Below are 16,077 nucleotides of genomic sequence, written 5' to 3' on the forward strand. Positions count from 1 at the left end.
TTGTTTTTAAAATACATGATTATCATTTGTTTAATACATGTTTTTGTACATTTTTCAAATATGTGTTAAATATCTTCCAAAAACATGTTGAAACATTGTTTTAATGATACGAAACATTTTTAGATGTGTGAACATTATTTGCATTGTATAAACATTTATTAAAAATGTCACAAACATGTTTTTTAAATGTAGTGTGCATTTTTTAATGGTACGGAACATCATTTTTGAATTACATGAACATTGTGAACTGTGCGTAGTTCAGATAGTTAGCTTCTTTGTGGCGAAACCAACCCCATGAAGGTTCAAATCCTATACTTAGTATTGGTGGTCACATTTTTCTGGATTTATTTCAGACCTTCTGGCGATGTGCGTCCAGTGGGAGAAGACGCTCTCTTCGACTACGTAGACGTCTCTCGCAACTTCGTCAATCTCAAGACGATGTGCAAGCTCAGTACCATTAAACAAATAGCATGGACATTTGTTTTGAATACTATCAACATTTTTTAAACTACACTTCTATAAAAATCACACCATGTTAACAATTTTCAAATTAGTGGTGAATATTTTTATTTATTTATTATAAGTACGCAAAGTTGTTTTGGAACATATGCATTTATAATATTTCCGATAATATAAACAAAAACAAAACAAACCGGTGTACATGTGCAGACGAGACACGAAATCACTAATTAAGGAGTGGTCCTTTCAAAGACCACTCCCCCCTTTTCAGGTTGTGACAAGTGGCGCATTACATGCACGTCACTTGTCGCAACGTGGTAGTTTTCTCTTTTTTCGTATATGCGCGCCACTTGTCGCAACCTTGTAGTTTTCTCTTTTTTCTCCTTTTTTTATATCTTAAACCATGTCTCCAAATATTGAAACCGCTTTCATTATTGGATTTCTCACGTCGAGATCTTCAAAACTAGCCCCAAGTTAATAGGTTTTGATGAATTTATTTTTCACGAAAACCCCCAAAAAATGGACGAAAAAACCGAACAAGGAGCACTTTTTTCCCTTTCCGAAAGAGGCATAGCCGTGCCTCTCACGAAAGCACGAAGCAAAACCATACCTCTCACGGAAGAAAAAAAAGAGAAAACACATTTAAAAGCAAAATCCGTGTCTTTCGCGGAAGGAAAAACCGAAAATGTGCTTTTCTTTTCCGTTTCTGAGAGGCAGCACAACCGTGTTTCTTATGGAAGAAAAAAAATAGAAAATGTGTTTTTTTTCGTTTCCAAGAGGCACGGCCGTGCCTCTCGCGGAAGGAAAGAAAATAGAAATGTGTTTTTTTTCTTTTTTTAAGAGGCATGGCTGTGCCTCTTGCAAAAGTAAAACCGCGCCTCTCGTAGAAGAAAAAATTGAGTTTTTTCACGCACTTTTTTTGTCCAAAAGTTAAGAAAGACCGGTGAAAACCAAAAATTCAAAAAAAAAACTTGGAAAAACCTTTTAAAAGCCTAAAAGTCATGCGTGAAAAATTTCGAAGGAAACGCCTAGAGCGCGACACGTGGCGACGACTGAGAGCGCGCTAAGTCAGTCCATCCCCAAGTGATCATTGGGAGGCTCCCGATGAGCGCTCGCCAACTAGTCGCTGCCGGCGAGACACAACGGTTCCCCATTTTAGTAGCCACGGGCCAGTTATTACGAAAAATGCTAATGGAGGCCTGGCTTCAGGGAGCCCAGCACAAAAATATGGAATTTATGTATCACAACAGAAATAGAAAATATGTGAATACACATATGCAAGTATATAGTGCATTGGTGCAAAATTGTATAACAATATACTTTTACACGTGGCGTAGAAAAAATATGTATTGAAAAATGGGCCATTATTTTGTTGTTGGGCCGAGTTTTTGTTTATCGTGTACCCTACAAATCACAATATTTTCAAACAAAGTTTCACTGATCCATACTAAACATAGACAAGTTTTTCAATGTTTTTTTTAAATATTTTCAAAAAAATTAAATATGATTTTCTTTTACATACCTAGCTCCATGGAGCTCGGCAGATCGTAAGCCCACACTCTCACTTAGTTCTCACATACAACTAGACATTGCTTAAAAATATCACCTATATTTAGAAAAATACCCCTTAATTTTATGAGTAAGTTCCGTTTGAACCTTAGGTACAAATTAGATACTCCCTCCGTTCACATATATAGGATGTGTTGGATATTTCAGTAAGGTCTATATATGGATTGAAATGAGTGTAAAACACACTAAAACGGGACGTGGAGTATGTGCTTCCAAGCTCCAGTGATTCTGGACGAACAGCAACATCTGAAAAAATAGTAAAAAATTTATAAAAAAAACTGAATTGTTCTGGCAAGAAACTTTGACATTTTTTCTACGTGCATGCAAAATTTCATGATGAAATTACATTTGTGGAGGTTTGGGAAAAAATTGATGTTCTAAAAAAGTGTTTTTGAAAGCACTTTGGAACATCTATTTTGTTTTTTGTTTTGCCCACATCTCCACAAATGTAATTTCATAAAGAATTTGCATGCATGTGGAAAAAATATCAAAGTTTCTTGCCAAAAAATCACTATTTTTTGGATTTTACTGTTCATCCGAGATCACTAGAGCTCGGGATCACATGAGTACTTTCGACTAAAACGTGTCTCTATACATCTGATTCAGAAGCCATGTTAGAACATCTCATATTTGTGAACGAAGGGAATGTTTTTCAAAGAAAATAGAAAGGCACTCGTGACATAGTGACTGTTGGGAAACATAGTAATTTCAAAAAGTTTCCTACGCACACACAAGATCATGGTGATGCATTGCAACGAGAGGGGAGAGTATCGTCCACGTACCCTCGTAGACCGTAAGCGGAAGCGTTATGAGAACGCGGTTGATGTAGTCGTACGTCTTCACGATCCGACCGATCCAAGTACCGAACGCACGACACCTCCGAGTTCAGCACACGTTCAGCTCGATGACGTCCCACGAACTCCGATCTAGCAGAGCTTTGCGGGAGAGTTCCGTCAGCACGACGGCGTGATGATGGTGATGATGTTGCTACCGACGCAGGGCTTCGCCTAAGCACCGCTACGATATGATCGAGGTGGATTATGGTGGAGGGGGCACCGCACACGGGTTGGAACAATCAACTTGTGTCTCTTTGGGTGCCCCCCGCCCCCGTATATAAAGGAGCAAGGGGGGAGGCCGGCCAGCCTTGGTGCGCCCCAAGGAGAGGAGGAATCCTCTTCCTACTAGGAAGAGGATTCATCCTTTCCTAGTCCAACTAGGAAGAGGGAAGGGGGAAGGAAAGAGAGGGAGAGGGAGAGGGAAAGAGGGGCCGCGCCCCCTCCCCTAGTCCAATTCGGACTCCCCATGGGAGGGGGCGCGCCACCTCCTGGGCTGCAGCCCTCTCTCTCCCCTCAGGCCCACTAAGGCCCAATACTTCCCGGGGGGTTCCGGTAATCCCTCCGGCACTCCGGTTTTCTCCGAAATCATCCGGAACACTTCCTGTGTACGAATATAGCCGTCCAATATATCAATCTTTACGTGTCGACCATTTTGAGACTCCTTGTCATGTCCGTGATCACATCCGGGACTCTGAACTACCTTCGGTACATCAAAACACATAAACTCATAATACCGATCGTCACTGAACTTTAAGCGTGCGGACCCTACGGGTTCGAGAACTATGTAGACATGACCGAGACTCGTCTCCAGTCAATAACCAACAGCGGAACCTGGATGCTCATATTGGTTCCTACATATTCTACAAAGATCTTTATCGGTCAAATCGCATAACAACATACGTTGTTCCCTTTGTCATCGGTATGTTACTTGCCCGAGATTCGATCGTCGGTATCTCAATACCTAGTTCAATCTCGTTACTGGCAAGTCTCTTTACTCGTTTCGTAATACATCATCCCGCAACTAACTCATTAGTCACAATGCTTGCAAGGCTTATATTGATGTGCATTACCGAGAGGGCCCAGAGATACCTCTCCGACAATCGGAGTGACAGATCCTAATCTTGATCTATGCCAAATCAACAAGCACTATCGGAGACACCTGTAGAGCACCTTTATAATCACCCAGTTACGTTGTGACGTTTGATAGCACACAAAGTGTTCCTCCGGTACTCGGGAGTTGCATAATCTCATAGTCATAGGAACATGTATAAGTCATGAAGAAAGCAATAGCAACAAACTAAACGATCATCGTGCTAAGCTAACGGATGGGTCAAGTCAATCACATCATTCTCTAATGATGTGATCCCGTTAATCAAATGACAACTCATGTCTATGGTTAGGAAACATAACCATCATTGATTCAACGAGCTAGTCAAGTAGAGGCAAACTAGTGACACTCTGTTTGTCTATATATTCACACATGTACTAAGTTTCCGGTTAATACAATTCTAGCATTAATAATAAACATTTATCATGATATAAGGAAATATAAATAACAACTTTATTATTGCCTCTAGGGCATATTTCCTTCAGTCTCCTACTTGCACCAAAGTCAATAATCTAGTTCACATCTTTATTTGATTAGTTCACATCTCCATGTGACTAATACCCAAAGGGTTTACTAGAGTCAATAATCTAGTTCACATCGCTATGTGATTAACACCCAAAGAGTGATAATGTTTTACTTGTGAGAGAAGTTTAGCCTACGGGTCTGCAACATTCAGATCCGTATGTATTTCGCAAATTTCTATGTCTACAATGCTCGACATGGAGCTACTCTAGCTAATTGCTCCCACTTTCAATATGTATCCAGATCGAGACTTAGAGTCATCTAGATCGATGTAAAAAGCTTGCATCGACGTAACTCTTTACGACGAACTCTTTTATCACCTCCATAACCGAGAAATATTTCCTTAGTCTTCTAAGGATAATTTTGACCACTGTCCAGTGATCTACTCCTAGATCACTATTGTACTCCCTTGCCAGAAAGATGCTAAGGTATACAATAGGACTGGTAAACAACATAGCATACTTTATAGAACCTATGACTGAGGCATAGGGAATGACTTTTTCATTCTCTTTCTATTTTTTCCATGGTCGGGTTTTGAGTCTTTACTCAACTTCACACCTTGCAACACAGGCAAGAACTCCTTTGACTTTTACATTTTGAACTACTTCAAAATCTTGTCAAGGTATGTACTCATTGAAAATATATCAAGCGTCTTGATCTATCTTTATAGATCTTGATGCTCAATATGTATGTAGCTTCAACGAGGTCTTCCCTTGAAAAACTCCTTTCAAACACACCTTTATGCTTTCCAGAAAATTCTACATTATTTCTGATCAACAATATGTCATTCACATATACTTATCAGAAAGGCTGTAGTGCTCCCACTCACTTTCTTGTAAATACAGACTTCACCGCAAGTCTATATAAAACCATATGCTTTGATCACTTTATCAAAGCATATATTCCAACTCCGAGATGCTTGCACCAGTCCATAAATGGATCGTTGGAGCATGCACACTTTGTTAGCACCTTTAGGATTGACAAAACCTTCTTGTTGCATCATATACAACTCTTATTTAAGAAATCCATTAAGGAATGCAGTTTTGACATCCATTTGCCAGATTTCACAAAATGTGGCAACTGCTAACATGATTCGGACAGACTTAAGCATCGCTAGGAGTGAGAAATCTCATCGTAGTCAACATCTTGAACTTGTCGAAAACCTTTTGCGACAATTCGAGCTTTGTAGATAGTAACACTACTATTAGCATCTGTCTTCCTCTTGAAAATCCATTTATTCTTAATGGCTCACCGATCATCGGGCAAGTCAATTCAAGTCCATACTTTATTCTAATACATGGATCCCATCTCAGATTTCATGGCTTCAAGCCATTTCGTGGAATCTGGGCTCATCATCATTAGCTTCCTCACTTACTGGTGTAGGAATCACTAGAACTGATTTCAGTGATGAACTACTTTCCAATAAGGGAGCATGTACAATTACGTCATCAAGTTCTACTTTCCTCCCACTCACTTCTTTCAAGAGAAACTTCTTATCTAGAAAGGATCCATTCTTAGCAACGAATATCTTGCCTTCGGATCTGTGATAGAAGGTGTACCCAACAGTTTCCTTTGGGTATCCTATTAAGACGCATTTTTCCGATTTGGGTTTGAGCTTATCAGGTTGAAACATTTTCACATAAGCATCATAGCCCCAAACTTTAAGAAATGACAGCTTAGGTTTCTTGCTAAACCATAGTTCATGTGGTGTCGTCTTGATACGCCTCCAACGTATCTATAATTTTTGATTGTTCCATGCCATTATATTATCTGTTTTGGATGTTAATGGGATTTATTTTACACTTTCATATTATTTTTGGGACTAACCTATTAACCGGAGGCCCAACCCAAATTGTTGTTTTTTTGCCTATTTCAGTGTTTCGTAGAAAAGGAATATCAAACGGAGTCCAAACGAATGAAACCTTCGGGAACGTCATTTTGGAACAAACATGATCCAGAGGACTTGGAGTGGACGTCAAGCAATCAACGAGGCGGCCACGAGGCAGGGGGTGTGCCTACATCCCCTGGGCGCGCCCTCCCCCTCGTGGGCCCCTCGTTGCTCCACCGACCTACTTGTTCCTCTTATATATGTTCACATACCCCACAAACATCTAGGAGCACCACGAAACCCTATTTCCACCGCCGCAACCTTCTGTACCCAAGAGATCCCATCTTGAGCCTTTTCCGGAGCTCCGCCGGAGGGGGCATTGATCACGGAGGGCCTCTACATCAACTCCATGGCCTCTCCGGTGATGTGTGAGTAGTTTACTTCAGACCTTCGGGTCCATAGCTAGTAACTAGATGGCTTCTTCTCTCTCTTTGGATCTCAATACAAAGTTCTCCTCGATTCTCATGGAGATCTATTCGATGTAACTCTTCCTTTTGCGGTGTGTTTGTCGAGATCCGATGAATTGTGGGTTTATGATCCAGATTATCTGTGAACAATATTTGAATCTTCTCTGAATTCTTTTATGTATGATTGGTTTATCTTTGCAAGTCTCTTCAAATTTTCAGTTTGGTTTGTCCTACTAGATTGATCTTTTTTGCAATGGGAGAAGTGCTTAGCTTTGGGTTCAATCTTGCGGTGCTCGATCCCAGTGACAGAAAGGGAAACGACATGTATTGTATTGTTGCCATCGAGGATAAAAAGATGGGGTTTATATAATATTGCATGAGTTTATCCCTCTACATCATGTCATCTTGCTTAAGGCGTTACTCTGTTCTTATGAACTTAATACTCTAGATGCATGCTGGATAGCGGTCGATGTGTGGAGTAATAGTAGTAGATGCAGGCAGGAGCCGGCCTACTTGTCGCGGACGTGATGCCTATATACATGATCATGCCTAGATATTCTCATAATTATTCTCTTTTCTATCAATTGCTCGACAATAATTTGTTCACCCATTGTAATACTTATGCTATCTTGAGAGAATCCACTAGTGAAACCTATGGCCCCCGGGTCTATTTTCCATCATACAAGTTTCCATTCTATTTTATTTTGCAATCTTTACTTTCAATCTATATCATAAAAATACCAAAAATACTTATCTTATTATTATCATCTCTATCAGATCTCACTCTGGCAAGTGGCCGTGAAGGGATTGACAACCCCTTTTATCGCGTTGGATGTGAGGTTCTTATTTGTTTGTGTAGGTACGAGGTGACTCGCGCGTGGTCTCCTACTGGATTGATACCTTGGTTCTGAAAAACTGAGGGAAATACTTACGCTACTTTACTGCACCACCCTTTCCTCTTCAAGGGAAAACCAACGCAGTGCTCAAGAGGTAGCAAGAAGGATTTCTGGCACCGTTGCCGGGGAGATCTACGCCAAGTCAAGACATACCGAGTACCCATCACAACTCTTATCCTTCGCATTACATTATTTGCCATTTGCCTCTCGTTTTCCTCTCTCCCACTTCACCCTTGCCGTTTTATTCACTCTTCTTCTGTTTGTCTTTCCATTTGCTTTTATGTCTTACTTGGCTTGTTTGCTCGTTTGGTTGGAATAGTTGTTTATTTATTGCTAAACAGAGAACCTAAGATCTATGGATCCTCATCCTCTTGTTAATATTTTTAAGAGATCCAATTATGATGAACCAATTGCTAGTGAGTTCTGTGCACTAGATTATCTTTATGGAGTTTTGCTTGAAATTCATGAATCTGAAAATTGTGATAAAGTACTTTATGGAGTAATTCAAGATGAATCTTTGAGTAAAAAGCATGATTTCAATTATGTTATTATAAATTCTATTAGTGTCAATTGTGCTAATAATATGCAAAACCCTAAGTTTGTGGATGCTGGTTTTGCTATGTCCTCTACTTGTTGCAATTATCATGATTGGGGTGATTCTTCTTTTGATCTTGAAAATTTATTTAACCCCCATGATGAATATGAGATTGATTATAATGTTTGCAATAATATTGAAAGTGGGTTTGGAAGAATGTCAACTTCAGATCCCACATATTTGGAGAATGTTCAATCTTATGAAGTTTTTGATAAAAGTGGGTTTGGAGAGGTCATGACTTTAGTTAATTTTAATCCCACTATTTGGAAGAGTGTCAACTTTGCATACATGTGGATCGTGTTAAGAATATGTTTTGTGATAGCTATATTGTTGAATTTTCTTATGATCCTACATGTAATTATTATGAGAGAGGAAAATATGGTTGTAGAAATTTTCATGTTACTAAATTACCTCTCGTTATGTTGAGATTGCTATTGTTTCTTTCCGCTTCCTTGCATATGCTAGTTTTTTCTTGCCTTGTTAATTTGTTTGCCTATAAGATGCCTATGCATAGGAAGTATGTTAGACTTAGATGTGTTTGTCATGTGTTTTATGATGCTCTCTCTGTGCTTCAATTCTTGTCTTTCATGTGAGCATCGTTGAAATGTTTTGCTTAGCTATGGGCGTTAAACGATAGCGCTTGTTGGGAGGCAACCCAATTCTATTTTTGTTTCTTGATTTTTGATTATGTTTAGTAATAAAAAATTCATATAGCCTCTTATTAGATGTGGTTTTATGGTTTTAATTAGTTTTTGTGCCAAGTAGAACCATTGGGAAGACTTGGGGAAAGTCTTGTTGATCTTGCTGTAAAAAACAGAAACTTTAGCGTTCGCGAGAATTGATGCCATTTTTTACTGGAGAGTGATATTTAGTTAATTATTTTTGCAGATGATTAATAGATAAATTCCTCACGTCCATCAATTTATTTTAGAATTTTTGGGGTTCCAGAAGTATTCGAAATCTACAGATTACTACAGACTGTTCTGTTTTTGACAGATTCTGTTTTTTGTGTGTTGTTTGCTTATTTTGATGAATCTATGGCTAGTAATAGAGTTTATAAACCATATAGAAGTTGTAATACAGTAGGTTTAACACCAATATAAATAAAGAATGAGTTCATTACAGTACCTTGAAGTGGTGGTTTGTTTTCTTTTACTAATGGAGCTCACGAAGATTTTCTTTTAAGTTTTGTGTTGTGAAGTTTTCAAGTTTTGGGTAAGGATTTGATGGATTATGGAACAAGGAGTGGCAAGAGCCTAAGATTGGATATGACCAAGGCACCCCAAGGTAATATCCAAGGACACCAAAAATCCTAAGCTTGGGGATGCCCCGGAAGGCATCCCCTCTTTCGTCTTCGTCTATCGGTAACTTTACTTGGAGCTATATTTTTATTCGCCACATGATATGTGTTTTGTTTGGAATGTCTTGTATGATTTGAGTCTTTGCTTTCTAGTTTACCACAATCATCCTTGCTGTACACACCTTTTGGGAGAGACACACATGAATTGGAATTTATTAGAATACTCTATGTGCTTCACTTATATCTTTTGAGCTATATAGTTTTTGCTCTACTGCTTCGCTTATATATTTTAGATCACGGCGGTGGTTTTATTTTATAGAGATAATTGATCTCCCATGCTTCACTTATATCATTTTGAGAGTCCTTTAGAACAGCATGGTAATTCACTTTGGTTATAAATTTTAAATGCTAAGAGAAGTTGGATGCTTGATAGATGGTTTTGAGATATAAAGGTGGTAATATTAGAGGTGTGCTAGTTGAGTAATTGTGAAATTGATGAATAATTGTGTTGAAGTTGGCAAGTCCCGTAGCATGCACGTATGGTGAACGTTATGTGACTAATTTGAAGCATGGTGTGTTCTTTGATTGCTTTCCTTATGAGTGGCGGCCGGGGACGAGCGATGGTCTTCTCCTACCAATCTATCCCCTAGGAGCATACGCGTAGTGCTTGGTTTTGATGACTTGTAGATTTTTGCAATAAGTATGTGAGTTATTTATGACTAATGTTGAGTTCATGGATTATACGCACTCTCACCCTTCCACCATTGCTAGCCTCTTCGGTACCATGCATTGCCCTTTCTCACCTTGAGAGTTGGTGCAAACTTCGCCGGTGCATCCAAACCCCGTGATATGATACGCTCTATCACACATAAGCCTCCTTATATCTTCCTCAAAACAGCCACCATACCTACCTATTATGGCATTTCCATAACCATTCCGAGATATATTGCCATGCAACTTTCCACCGTTCCATTTATTATGACTGTGACGCCCAGATAATTACACTACAGTAATTCCTTGCTAATGATGCCACATCACCTCGGTTACTATTGCTAATCTTGCGTTAGTTCGAAACCGATTCAAATTCAAATTCAAAATAAAGCAAACAATAAAAGTTTCAAACATTTAAAACTAAAGTGTTCGAAATGTGGCAAATAATTCATAGTCAATATTGGTCGAGGAGCCAACTTTTTGCAAAAGTATTTAAGGGTCTTAAAATAAGTAAAACAGTGGTAAAATAATTAATTAAATGCCTTTTTAAGAATTGTAAAAATGTAAACTATTTTGATTGTGTACCAAACACTTTGTGTCAGTAGGGTAAACTAAAGCATTAATTTAGGGACTAGGTTTATGTTTTATAAAACTAAAAATAAAACAGAAAAGAAAAATAAGAAAAGTAAAAGAAAACAAAACACAAAAAAAAGGGAAGGAGGAGACCCCCCTGGCCAACTGGGCCGAACGGCCCAGCTGGCCGCCGAACCAACCGGCCCAGGCCGGCCCCCTCACTCCCTTAACTCCCTATACCCCGTGACCCTAACCCACCTGGCGCCCCACTCCTCCCATCCCCCCCCCCCCACTCACACCCCCACTCCCCCGCTGGATCTGGATCGCGGCACGACGCCCCGACCCCGTCGCCGATTTGAACTGCGCCGCCCGTCCTTCCCGCGAGCCGACGCCGCCGTCGACTGGATCGCCCCCTCGTCCTCCTCCCCGCCGGAACCACCCCGAGCCCAGTGTTGCTCGACCCCGATGCCGGCACCTCCCCCGAACGGTGCCGCCCCCCCATCGCCGGCGACACTGCCGCCACCTCCCCGAGCCCATTGCCTTCCCCCTGCAGCTCCCTAGTGAGGAAACCCCCCCTCCTGTCCTCCTTTCCCTCCTCCCGTACGGCCATCGTCCGCCACCCCTTCGCCTCGCGCGCGCGTGCGCCGGCACGCACCACGGTGCCCCGGGCACTTCCCCCGCTCATGGCCCATGCCGCGCCACGCCGACTCATGCACCCGCGCCCGCCGGCGGTGCTCTGCCTGCTACTACTCCCCGTCGCCCCGGGACTCCAGCGCCCTGCCGAGCTCCATCGCCCGCGCGCTGCTCGCTGGCCGCTAGTCACGCCCGCTGCACTCGCCGCCGCCCCTGCACCCACTCGTCGCGTCCACTGCCCGCGCTCCCGCCGTCCCGTCCGCTGATGCTTCCCCCGCCCTGCCTCCGCCGTGCTGCTGCATACGACTACTGCTGCCGCCGACGCCTTTCCCCGTGCGACCGTCGGAGCTCCGGCTCCTCCGCCCACCGACCACACGCTACCGCGCCGGCGGCCGATGTCGCCGGTCCTCGCCTGCGCCCCCCTGCTCGCCAGCCGGCGGGCACCCGCCCCTGAAGTGGCCGTTGCTGCAGCCTTGGGCGTGCGCTCCAGCGGTCTAGGTGCCTGCATCACCCCTGCGCCTGCAACCCGCCTCACCGCGCGCCCGTTAAGCCCTCTGGGCAGCTGACCAGTGGGACCCGCCCCAGAAAATGATCACAAAAAAATTAATAAAATAAATTAATTAATGAATTAATTAATGAATTGTTTAACTTAATTAAGCTGCTTAATTAACTTAACTTTAGTTAACCTGCTAGTTAACTAATTAAACTATACTAAGGTAGATCAAAGAATGACAGAGGGCCCCACCCCTGTTGACCAATCAAACTTTGACCGGTCAACTGGGACCCCCTTGGCCCACATGTCAGCCTGTGGGTACACATCTGTGTACACAGAGCTGGGTACCTATAGCATTTTAACTTCTATTTTAGAATTAATAATAACTTCAGAAACTGATTAAAACTTTGAAAATTTATATAAAATAATCCATAACTCGGATAGAAATACTTTGTACGTGAAAGTTGCTCAGAACGAAGAGACGAACCCGGATACGCAGCCCGTTCGTCCGCCACGCATACCTAGCATAGTGAACACGCAACTTTCCCCCTCCGGTTCGCATGTCCGAAAACATGAAACACCGGGGATATTTTCCCGAATGTTTCCCCCCTTCACCGGTACCACTTCATACCGCGTTAGGGCACACCTAGCATTACGCTTTGTCATGTCCTACATCGTCTTGCATCTTTTTGTTTAATATTTATTGTTTCTTCCCCCTCTTCTCTCGCTAGACACCGAGACCGACACCACTGCTACCCAGTACGACTACGGTGTTGACGACCCCTCTCTCTTGCCAGAGCAACCAGGCGAGCCCCCCCTTTGATCACCAGATATCGTCTACTCTTCTCTCTACTGCTTGCATTAGAGTAGTGTAGCATGTTACTGCTTTCAGTTAATCCTATTCTGCTGCATAGCCTGTCTTTGCCACTACTGTTGTTACCTTTACCTGCAATCCTAAATGCTTAGTATAGGATGCTAGTGTTCCATCAGTGGCCCTACACTCTTGTCCGTCTGCCATGCTATACTACTAGGCCGTGATCACTTTGGGAGGTGATCACGGGCATATACTATATACTTTACACTATTACATTACATGTGATACTGTTCGGAGATGGGGGCTGAAGGGCAGGTGGTTCCACCCAGGTAGTGGTGGGCCTGGGTTTCCGACGGCCCCGACTGTTACTTTGTGGCGGAGTGACATGGCAGGTTGAGACCGCCTAGGAGAGAGGTGGGCTTGGCCCTGGTCGGCGTTCGCGGTTACTTCATAATAACACGGCCCCTCTTATTCCGGCATTCTGCAGTACAGTCCACATATGATACTCTTATTCCATTTGATACCAGTGCATACATATGTAGTGTAGCTCCTTGCTTGCGAGTACTTTGGATGAGTACTCACGGTTGCTTTGCTCCCACTTTTCCCCCTTTCTATACTCGATTGCTGCGACCAGACGTTGGAGCCCAGGAGCCAGACGCCACCGTCGACGACTACTACTACTCGGGAGGTGCCTACTACTACGTGCAGCCCGCTGACGACGACCAGGAGTAGTTTAGGAGGATCCCAGGCAGGAGGCTTGCGCCTCTTTCGATCTGTATCCCAGTTTGTGCTAGCCTTCTTAAGGCAAACTTGTTTAACTTATGTCTGTACTTAGATATTGTTGCTTCCGCTGACTCGTCTATGATCGAGCTCTTGTATTCGAGCCCTCGGGTCCCCTGGCTTGTAATATGATGCTTGTATGACTTATTTTATTTGTAGAGTTGTGTTGTGATATCTTCCCGTGAGTCCCTGATCTTGATCGTACACGTTTGCATGTATGATTAGTGTACGGTTGAATCGGGGGCGTCATAAGTTGGTATCAGAGCCGACTGCCTGTAGGAATCCCCCTTCCACACTCCTTGGCCGAAGTTGAGTCTAGACATTACAAAAACTTTTACTAACATGGCTGTGCGGCTTACGGGCCCATGTCGCCATTGGGTGGTATTAGGATCTTTTATTCCTCGATCTATACTATGGGACTCTTATGTCTCCTCTATTCGGGTTAAAAGGAATTTTCTAACTCTAACTCTAGGTTCTCGTAAATACTTTCTCCCGGAGACCCCCTCGGTCCGAATGATCGCTTGCTTCACGAAAAGATTCTGAAGACACCCTACTATGTTCTCTCGAGACTATGTGCCATCGCTTTTACAATTCCCTACCACCGATGTATCCTTATGGATAACTACCTACATTTATCATTCATACATTCATCCTGAGATGATCTTGTTATTATAAGACACCTCAAAATTCTCTCTATTGTTTTGAGAATACTTTGTGCCTACTGCCTTGCAGTCCCGTGCCACCTGAATACCCCTACGGATAATTTCTCGTCCTTATCGAGTATCCGCTCATCCCCAGTTGTTCAGGTGTTTCACAAAAGTCTTCGATATACTATTCGATCCTCCAAAAGTCCTTAGCAGCTTATTGCTCTGCAAATACTTGTCTGCTTGCATTATGGATGCTTCCCATATGTCTGGCAATATTCACTAGTCTCCTTTGACACCGTTATTTTGATCCTATTGATTCAACATCAGTGCGAATGCACACAATCATCGGTTGATCCTTTTAAATTATCTTCCGGCTCAGATGTCATTTTGAACATGAGCTGGTTATCGACCAATCAAATTGCTGTCGATTGTAGCCCTAAGTCTATTCAACTTATCCATTCTTAATCAGACCATTGGCTTCTGATCCCTTGATTTGGAAATGATAATTCCTTTGCATTTGAGCTTTGAATTAGTCAGTTGTTTCTATAATCCGATGCCCCTTTGTTCCTTCTTTCTCTGATAGAGTACCGATACTTGCATCAGCTCCGTTGTAGACCACAAGACCCCTTGTTGGAATATTATCCGACAATGTTCCTCATATTCAATAACCTTGTGAGTTTTCCTTGGATACATAATGCCTTTTGGTAAATCGTGTCTTTTGCCTTTGGAGACTTGTATCCTCTGCTTGTCAACCGTGCTCTACTTTCGAGCTTGTGCTAACTACTCATATAGTTTGTGGTATATGTTCCTAAGATGCCCCGATGGGTTGAACCTATGCCTTCCCTAATTTGTGTGACCCCGAAGGTTATGCGGGTTATACTCTACTGGCTTTTCATCACATAAAATTTCAATGCTACAACTTCATGGAAAGTGAGAAGTGAATGAAAGGTTATGCATTTGAGAAGTGGGAGTCGACCTTGAACTTTGTGTTCATGCCCATGGACACGATGTAGATCTTATCATTAAAGCTTCTCTTAAATTAACTATTCCCTTGGTATAAGTTCATCTTATATCTGGGATCTGGCCTTTTGCAATCATGGTTCCGACCATGTTCTCCTTTAAATACCATTTCTCGGACAAGTTGTAGTAATTGTCTTCTACAGATCATTGCACCCGACCAACCTTTACTTTGATCTACCGTCGTGTATTACACTCTGGTATCTCAAGAATATCATAGAACTGCATAACTTCTTATGGGTTCTTCATCAACTATTATTTCTCACCGATTCCAATTTTCCTGGGTTCTGGGTTGTCGTCAACCGAGGACACCAATAAGTGAATCGATTCCGCACTCTGATTCAATAACTCTTAAGTAATTGTTGTTGCTTACGAGTTAATAATCATTTAAGTCGTTCCTAGCCTGGTCGGCTATATCATCATTGTGCTAAATTTTAACTGTGCTACCTGGTCCTTCTTCACGGAGCACAATTCTCGACGATGAGCTAAGCTTACGTCGATTTTCCTCATCATATCATTTCCCCTTGAACCGCAAGCTTGATTTCGAGTTTGTGTCGTAACCATGGTTCCAATAACCTTCCGCTTATCATTCGTTTGACTAGATGTCATCACCGATTGATTACATCTTCATGAAATCTCTCGACAAATGTGTCGTGATCATCATCAGCATTCTGAGCTCTTCCAAGATATCAATTGAGTTCATGATGAGAAATACCATCCTTGCCCTCGATGATTTGTGTTACCATCGACCACTTTATTGACTTCCCTCCAACACAAACTTGTTCGTGTTTTGTGTTATACCTTGAGTTCCTTGCTATCCAGCATTTGT

The sequence above is a fragment of the Triticum urartu genome, chromosome 3A (genome assembly GCF_056163025.1).
Source record: "Triticum urartu cultivar PI428250 chromosome 3A, HENAU_Tu73, whole genome shotgun sequence".
Classification (NCBI taxonomy): domain Eukaryota; kingdom Viridiplantae; phylum Streptophyta; class Magnoliopsida; order Poales; family Poaceae; genus Triticum; species Triticum urartu.